This window comes from Microtus ochrogaster, chromosome 8 (genome assembly GCF_000317375.1).
Source record: "Microtus ochrogaster isolate Prairie Vole_2 chromosome 8, MicOch1.0, whole genome shotgun sequence".
Classification (NCBI taxonomy): domain Eukaryota; kingdom Metazoa; phylum Chordata; class Mammalia; order Rodentia; family Cricetidae; genus Microtus; species Microtus ochrogaster.
Genome location: NC_022015.1, coordinates 4,531,259 through 4,540,107, shown reverse-complemented (window position 1 = coordinate 4,540,107; position 8,849 = coordinate 4,531,259). Strand labels below are relative to the sequence as shown.

General features: G+C 46.4%; 1 pseudogene; it reads right to left on the bottom strand.

The window, feature by feature from the left end:
• Positions 1-3,892: 3,892 nt before the first annotated feature.
• LOC101996591 lies at positions 3,893-8,460 on the bottom strand (annotated as a pseudogene).
• Positions 8,461-8,849: the final 389 nt, after the last annotated feature.

Genomic DNA, 8,849 nt, shown 5'->3' with positions numbered 1-8,849 from the left:
ACCGACCCATGCGTTGTCCTCTGTCCTTCACACTTCTGCTGTGTGGTACATTTGCAGACCTATAAACAAATAAATTAGCTTAAATTCTTCTTGAAATAAATGGATGCTTCAAATAGGCAAAGCTGTATAAATTAGGATAAAGCACGGGTATGAAATTCTGGGCCCTATTTTCTTCATTTCCTCCTCTGATGACCGTCCACCCCATTCGGTGGCCTGGGCAGTCATCTGTGGTTGGAGAAGGCAAACAGGTTGACCTAGAGTCTAAATGGAGATGTATGTCTTGAGGCTAGAGAAAGCCAGTGTGAAAATGATGAGTTTGCTGAGAGACACGGGACATCTGTCTGAGGGCTGCTGAGGGGGATTGGGAGACCAAGCAGGTAGAATTCACAGCTGAGGTGGATGGTTGCCTTGGTTGATCACAAGAAGAAGGGACCATCTCCATGAATGAGTAACAGTGGATTTGAAGGTAAACTTTGAACTAAACCCACCAGGCTATATCCTGATAGCATCTGCAGTATTTCAGGGCCTAGATCTTTCCCCTGAGGTTTAGATTCAATTGATCTAAAATGGAACCCAGAAATTAATATTTTTCAAAAGCTTTGCAAGTGACTCCGGTGTTCCAAGGTTGAGAATCAGTCACAGCTCAGAGCAAGAACATCTTCAGAACATCACAGTTGGCTTATGACGTTTTGAAGGAACTAGAAAGAGGCACTTAGGGCTTATTGAACCACACTCTTGGTTTCTCACCAGCCCCTGTTCTCAGGACCGACAAATTGCCCAGGAGCGTGTCCCTGCAGGGGCCACTGAGAAGTGCATTCACGATACCCGACAAGGCAAAAGTCAAAGAACATTTTAGAATCTAGGTGCCTGAAGCAAGAGGAGAGCCACAGGAAGACTGGCATCAGATGCAGAGGACCAGGCAGGAATAAGAACCCCGTCTGCCACCTGTAACTGGAAATGTCCTACTCTACAACCCTGGGAAAGTCCTCATCTTTTTGTTCTCCCTCAAACCCCCACTTCAATCTCGGTTTCCTTCCATTGCTGTGGCCCAGAGCCAACCTCTATTCTTCAATCCTCTGCTGTCACATTCTGGAGCTGAGAGGTCCTCCTCAGGCTCATCTTGTGTTTGAACACTTGGTTTCCAGCAGATGATGCTATTTGGGGGGCTCTGAGACCTTTTGGGGGTGCTGCTGTCCTGGAGCAGGTAGTCACTGGGGTGAGCCCTAGTTCTCTTTTGGTGCTCTGTTCCCTGGTCTAGTCACCATGTGAGGAATTCTATCATGGGTTCCCTTATCACAAACTGAACCCCACACTTTGCCATGATGAACCGAAAATGCTCTGATAACCGTGAGCCATGGGAAATACGTTTGGCTGCAGTGGTTCTGGTGCACTGTTGTCGACAGGATGAGAGAAGCAAATCGGTATGCCTGCCAGAAGCATCTGGGTTGCCCATTCTCTTGACTGTGGGGAGGGAAAGCAAGATTGATAGGGTAGTATAAAAGGAAGAAGAAAACCAGCATGGGCTCCTTGCACTTTAGGAGACATTCAACAAAGTTCTATGGCAAGAGTCCACGAAGAGCTCTTAAGTTCTTTCATTCTGAATGAACTGAATGAACACTGAGCTCAGCAGCAAGCCACTATCATCACCATCATTATCTTCATAATCATGTGATTTCTAATAATACTAACTAGCTAGTGGTTTATAGTAAGGAAGACATTTTTGAAGATTTTCCACAGGCCGCTGTAGGAATGGATGCTGGATAAACATGTGGATGGGCTGATTTATGGGGCTGGAGGATTGGCGGCTGCAAAAGTGGATGCCACAGAGGATGACCTGGTCCATCCGTGTCCCTGCGCTTTTGGGCCTCACCCAGGGGTTTCCTGGTCCTGCTCATCATCAGGACCTTCCTGGGTTCTGTCTGTGTCTTTCTACCATCAGCCCTCAGCTAGCAATCATCTTGTCCTTTCTCTCTGAGGAGAATCCTTGTCTAGGAGTCAAAACTCTGGAATCCGCTCTCAGCTCTGCCATTTCTCTACTACCTTTGTTCCACCCAGTTCTCCCTTTCCTCACCCAGAGCAGAGTGAAAAGAGCTTTTCCTGCCTCCCTAGGTCTATGTGAGGCTCAACTACAATCAACTTTTAAAAAGGAGTGAGAAACATTCACACACTCAACTCAGAAATATCCAAAAGACAGCACACAGGCCTCACGAGGGAGCCCAGCAGACCAGGAGCTGCTCTCACTGCCTCCAGGGCGACACTGACCTAGCAACCCTCCTGGACCCCTCTTCCGGGTCCCCAAACCCCAGGGTACACTGGTTCCTGGATTGGGCCTAGGATTTCCATAGCACGTTGGTGCTGAGCCAACCTCATGACCATGCCCAGTGTGTGTTCTTTTCCACCAGCCACCTCTTCGTCTCGCACCCTTGCCTGCCTCTGTCTCGTTTGAGTTAGCTATTTCCTCAAAGAATATTCAATGTTTTTGCTAATGATCCAGAGTCATACTCAGAAAGATAACTCAGTGGCTCCAAGAGAGAAAACATCACTCATCATAAAAACCAGTATCAGGGGCTGGGGAGAAGATTCTGCAGCTAAGAGTAGCTTGCTCTCCTTCCAGAGGACTTGAGTTTGGTTCTCAGGTCATACAGCTTACAATCTCCTGAACCCCCAGCTTCAGGGGGATCTACTGCTTCTGGCCTCCTTGGGCACCTGCTTTCATGTGCACAGATCCCTACAGAGGCACACAGGTACCACACAGACACATAGTTAATAAAAATAAATCTGTTAAGGTGTTAATGTGGACTGCATTAAGGATGTTAACACTTTTTAAAAAGACAAGCGTTAGGTGAGTTTGTAGAGTGTCATCTAGTTCTGTCTTGGCTGCTTTCTTTGTCTGTCCCCTGATCTATGGCGCTCTCTTTTGGATACTGTATTCTGAGGGCTGGGGAGATGGCCTGGACTCGCTACCCAGTAGGATGAGCCCAGTGTCAGTGCGTTTCCACCTGTCTTTGTGAATTCTTCCTAGTGCACATGGAAGTTCCAACGTCCCCAGACGCCCTCTGGAGACTAGACAGAGTTCCCATGCCCTGACCGTCTAACAGAAATCTACAATCACAACCCTGAGCAATCGAAGCCAAGCACTCAGCAGGCAGAGCCACTCCCTTTTCTGTTCTTTTGAAAAAGTATTTATATAACTTTATTGCTGTTTATTCTAACAAAAAAAATTGTTTGTAGAATCCATCCAGCAATGTAGGAACTGAAATCCACCGCTCAGGAAGATGGCATTGTAGACGAAATATATCTGATGCTCAGTGTATGGCACAAGAAAAATCCCTGCTGGCCATCCGGTTCTTGCTGGAGTCATCTGTGTTCATTTCTCAGAAAGCAAAGAATCCACCTGACATTTCAATAGATACTAAATTGAAATAAAATAGCTTCCATGGACTAGATATCCAAGAGTAGTTCTTGATGTGGGAGTGTCATATCAATCTGTTGATTTCATTGGTTAAGGAATAAAGAAACTGCCTAGGCCCCTTGATAGGCCAACCCTTAGGTGGGTGGAGTAAACAGAACAGAAGGCTGGGAGAAAGAAGCTGAGTCAGAGAGTCGCCATGACTGTCCTACTCCAGACAGACACAGGTTAAGATCTTTCCTGGTAAGCTAGCTCGTGGGCTACAAAGATTAATAGAAATGGGTTAGATTAATATGTAAGAGCTAGCCAATAAGAGGCTGGAACTAATGGGGCCAGGCAGTGTTTAAAAGAATACAGTTTCCGTGTAATTATTTCGGGTATAAAGCTAGCCATGCAGGGGCGGCCGGGTGCCAGGACGCAGCCCCGCCGCTCCTATTTCAACAAGTTCTGATGAACGACTCCCAGGATCAAGTATGGTCGCCTTTAGTGCAGTGAGACGATGTCAGGGATGTTACTTCCACTGCTGGCTATGACCCCTGTGTCGCTCCTGCTGCTGGATGATCTATCGCGAGTACTGCTTTCATGGGGGCTTGTGGAGGTGATGGACGTGCTGCTTGCTGTTAAGGGTGAGGTGAGACTATCCAAAAACAGCACTGTGGATCGAGGAATAAGGGATAGAAAATCCAAACCTGGCAAATCTGATGACATGCTTGGCACCGGCGTGTGGTGGAATGGCACTGAGTAGCCTGTTAATGAAGGCGGAATGGCAGCAGGATCAGCTGAAGCCACACTGGGTGTCCTTACAGAAGACGGCTGATGCCCGAAAACCCCTTCAGTTGACTGCTTGTGTTGCTGACATAAAGATGCATTTCCTTTTGGCAGGAGGGTCTTCCTCTTCATCAGAAGAGCTCTCTATTGTTAGATCAATAACATCTATCTTCTTCTTGCTTGCATCACTGGATACAGCCATTGGACGAGGTTTCCTAGAGACACTTGAGCTTTCCATTTTGGTACAGGGCTGGCTGGTTATTTTCATAGCTTCTTTCTTGGGTCTCATTGGACTCCAAGAACCATCTTCTTGGAACTTGGTCTCATCTGCATCAGAACGGTCACTGAGAATTTCCACGAAAAGCCCATCTAAGATCAGACTTTCACAGGTAGGCTTTTTGTCATAAACAGGACAAAGCAGGTAGGCTTCTTCTCATTCATTTGAAGATAAAGGGCAGCATCAAACAAAACACTGAAGATGTGTACAAGCCCCTGCACGGTGTGGGGTTGTCAGCCTCACTTTTCCTAAAGGACACATCAAGGACGCTAGAAGACGCGTTGTAGCAATTTCACTATCAGGATCTGCAGTTAGTTTCCCTTTAATGAACGCTCTGGAATGATCAGGATTTCTAATCCCTTTCATTTTTAATCTCTGTAATAACACGGTTGATGTAGCTGTCATACAAGATATACAGATGTGGGGTAATTCTTCCCAATTTCAGATGCCCCCCTTTTCTGTTCTTAGTCTAATGACCCGAGAAGCCCAGAGTGACTTGATGTCATGAAACCTCTGCATCCCTCAGTGCAAGTTTTCTTCCCTTGGTCTCCAAGACTCCAGACATCAGCACAAGCCTGAGCTGTTAGATGCAGGAGGAACTGTTCCCACTCCCTTTCTCTATGCACAGCCCAAGCACTTCATTTCCTGGGAACACCAATACACACTGGTAGCTAGTTCCAGCTGTCTTCTGCATCCCACTAGACAGGGCCCAGCATCTTCAGCACTGTCTCCTGACCACTGTCCTGACTAGCTCTGGACTCAGCTGCTCCTCTCACTGTGGTGTCTGAACTCCTCCTTCTTGTAAGATTCCAAGCTGGGCCTGGAGTGCCCATCTGTAATCCTAGAAGTAGTGTGTCAGAGGCAGGGAGATTGCTAGTTAGGGATCAGCCTGGAATACATGAGATCAAGCAATCTTTGTGCACTGTAAATATATATTACCCTCCTTGGTTAATAAAGAGCTGACTGGCCTATAGCCAGACAGGAAAAGATTGGGCAGGAAAGCCAGAATAGGAGGATGCTGGGAAAGAGAAGGGCAGAATCTTGGGAGTCACCAACCAGATGAAGAAGAAGCAGGATGCATACAAAATGAGGTAACAAGCCATGAGTCACACGGCAGCAAGTAAAGGAATAGAAATGGGTTAATTTAAAACTTAAGAGTTTGTTAGTAACGAGCCTAAGCTATTAGCCAAGCATTTATAATTAGTAATAAGTCTCTGTGTTGTTATTTGGGAACTGGCTGGCAGGACAGAATTGTCCGCCTATAAGATCCTTTTGAAAAAGAAAGGAAGGAAGGAAAAGAGAGAAGGAAGGACAAAGGTCTGATGAGCCTAGGTAAAATAGCAGGCTATGAAGAGTATCCTTTGATGAGGATTAACATTTAGAAAGCCTTGCTGAGCAATAAAATACCCTGCAAGTTCATGCACTCAGACTATAGCTTAGGATATGACACAATTAGCATCAGTGGGAAGGAATCAGCACCTGTAGGCCTGCAGGGACTGGGGTAAGAAATAACATCTCTGGGCCAGTGAGAGCCAGTGTCTCAGAGCAACCACCCTGGCAGGAGCTGTGGCCCAAGACAGGGATGTAACTACCAGAGGTGCAGGCAAGAGGAGAGGAATCTGTAAGCAAATCCTCTAGCCTTCTTCTGTGGCCACCCTTTGGCCTCTAGCCAGTGCCTCTATAGCTTCAAAGGAAACCAGATGGCACAGAGCCTTGGGATGCTTCCAGGGACTTGCCCCTAGATCCCTGGGTGGGAAAAGAAAGGCTGATGGGAGGCTTGAGGTGGGCAGGGACCATGCGAAGAAAGACTAACCCAGGCAAAAGGAATCCAAAGGGTCATCTTGAAGTCCAATGCAGAAAACAGAAGGGTTTAGGGACCTGAACCCTGTGATTATTTCTTTCTGTGGAAGGTCCATTAGAATAGACACGAATGTCTATAAAAACAAAGACCCGAAGGGTCTCCTGGCCCCACTCCCTGGGACAGACACCTCTCACGTGGCATCCATGATTCTCAGGCTCCTGAAAACTACTGGCAGTGAGTGGCCTACCAGTCTCCTAAATGCTCATCATGTGTGAGAAATAAATTTTGTAAATAATTAACTCTTTAGGTTAGCAACTTGTCAAGATGGAAAGAGCTGAAACCCCAGAGTCAGAGAGTTCTGTGCTTCCTGGTGTTCATGCTGTGAGGTCCTACACACACACACACACACACACACACACACACACACACACACACCTACCTGTGTGTGAGAGTGTAGAAGTGTATCGAACACTTGGAAGTCACTTGGACATCAGGTCAAGAAAGTCACGGTGGTTTCTGCCTTGTTCTCCACTGGCTCATTCTGCAGACTGCCACTGCCATGTGATAAGAAAAGGACCTAATTGGTGAAGACACCAAGCTTCCAGATCAGGCTAGCAAGAATGAAGTTTCTCCCTGAGCCACTTCCTGAGCCATATGAGCTTAGGACTAAGCCCCCTAGGCACACTCAAGCCTTTAGATGCCTGCAATCCCTCCTAACACCAGAGCTCTAGCCTCATGGGGGCACAGCGAACTAGAACACCCATCTAAAACACACCTCGGTTTCTGCCTTAAAGAACATGGGCTGCTGGCTTTAAGCCACTGTGTTTACAATAGTAACACGAGTTCAGGGGTTTTGTTTTGGAGACAGGGTTTCTCTGTGAAGCCCTGACTGCCCTAGAAATCACTCTGTAGACCAGGATGGCCTCGAACTCAAAGAGATCCGCTTGCCTCTGCCTCCCCAATGCTGGGGTTATAGGTGTGCATCACCACTGCCCAGCTGAGCTCAAGGCTTTAATGCTTTTTTCAAAGTTCCAAAGTTTCCAACCTGGGTCTTGAAGGACGAAGCTCACCTGGAGAGAAAGGGAAGGGCGTAGCCTGTAGAGCCCTGGAGGCCACAGCTCAGCTTTGGACTCCTGGAAATAACGGGAGAGAGAGCTATGTAAAGAAGATGCTTAGGAAACAGGAATGGAAGTGAAGGAGTACAGTATGGGATATTGTTTATGTCGTCTAAGATGTTGGGACCCTGTACTATAGACAATGAAGAACCAACCTGGGACCAATAACTACAATGGACCAAAACCATGACCAATTTTTGATTTTTATATATTTTTATTAATTCCTTGAGAATTTCATATATGTATACAATGTATATTTTGATTATATTCACCCAAAGGTAGATTTTATTGCATAAGATATAAAAAAAAAACTGTGCAGGGTGGTACACATCTCTGGTATTAGCACTTGGGGTTTGAAGGCAGGAGGACCGGGAGTTCATGATCATCCATGGCTACAAAGTGAGTTCAAAACTAGCCTGGACAACATGAGACTGTCTCATTTTGTTGCCTTTACTTAAAAGGAACAAAAAATATAAGATCATGGAGGTGGACACCCACCAGAGGCTACTGTGTTAGTAAGAGATGCTGAGAGAGTGGATCTGGGCGCGGATGATAGAACTGAGAAGGAGGGGACAGATAGAGTCAAACTGGCAGAAAACAAAATAAAGCCCACGTTCAACAAACACAAAGGAGCAGAGAGATGGCTATGGGACAAGGGATTTGCTGACATTTTATTATCAAGACAGAGGACAAGCCCTGGAATTAATACATCAAAAGAATCCACTTCTTGCCTTTTCTGCTCAGGGAGAAAATCTAAATTCTCCTCTCTAAGTCTGAAAGCATAAAAGACTTTTAAGGATGCTCTGAGACCTGGGATCTGTTGAGACCAGGAGGAAGGGAAAGACCACCACTCCAGGGAGCAGGTAAAAACTGCCTTTGGGGTTCCATCAGGACTGGGAGTGGAAGGCTCTTTCAACTCTCTGGACTCCAGCAGGATACTGGAGAGGAAGCCTCGTCTGTCACAGCGTAACTTCACAGAGTGCTCTTTGCTGAAAGACTTTGATGTGGTCTCAGGTTCCTTTGTGTAAACCTCCGGAAGCAGCCGGCTGCCTGAAGAGGTCAATGCAGGCTTGGGTTTTATTGGCCTCATCTTGGCCTTGATAGTGACCCCAAGCTCTGCTTTTGTTTCTAAAGGTCACGTGTGGAGAGACCTCCTTCACTGAGTCAAAATGGACAAAGAGACAGAAATGTGTCAAAAAACTTAGAGGAATAACATGTGTATGCATGTGTATGACTCTGTGTGTATATGTGTGTGTGTGTGTGCGCGCGCGCGCACACACACATGCGTGAGCCCACTGGATAAAGGCACTTAGTGACAACCTCATTACCTAAGTTTAATCCTCAAGACCTATCTGGTAGAGAGAGAAAACCTGATTCCTGAAAGTTGCCTCTAACTAGGACACACTTTCCCCGTGGGCATACACAAATGTGTGCACATGTGTACATACAAATAAAAGTAAGAAAACATTTACATACACA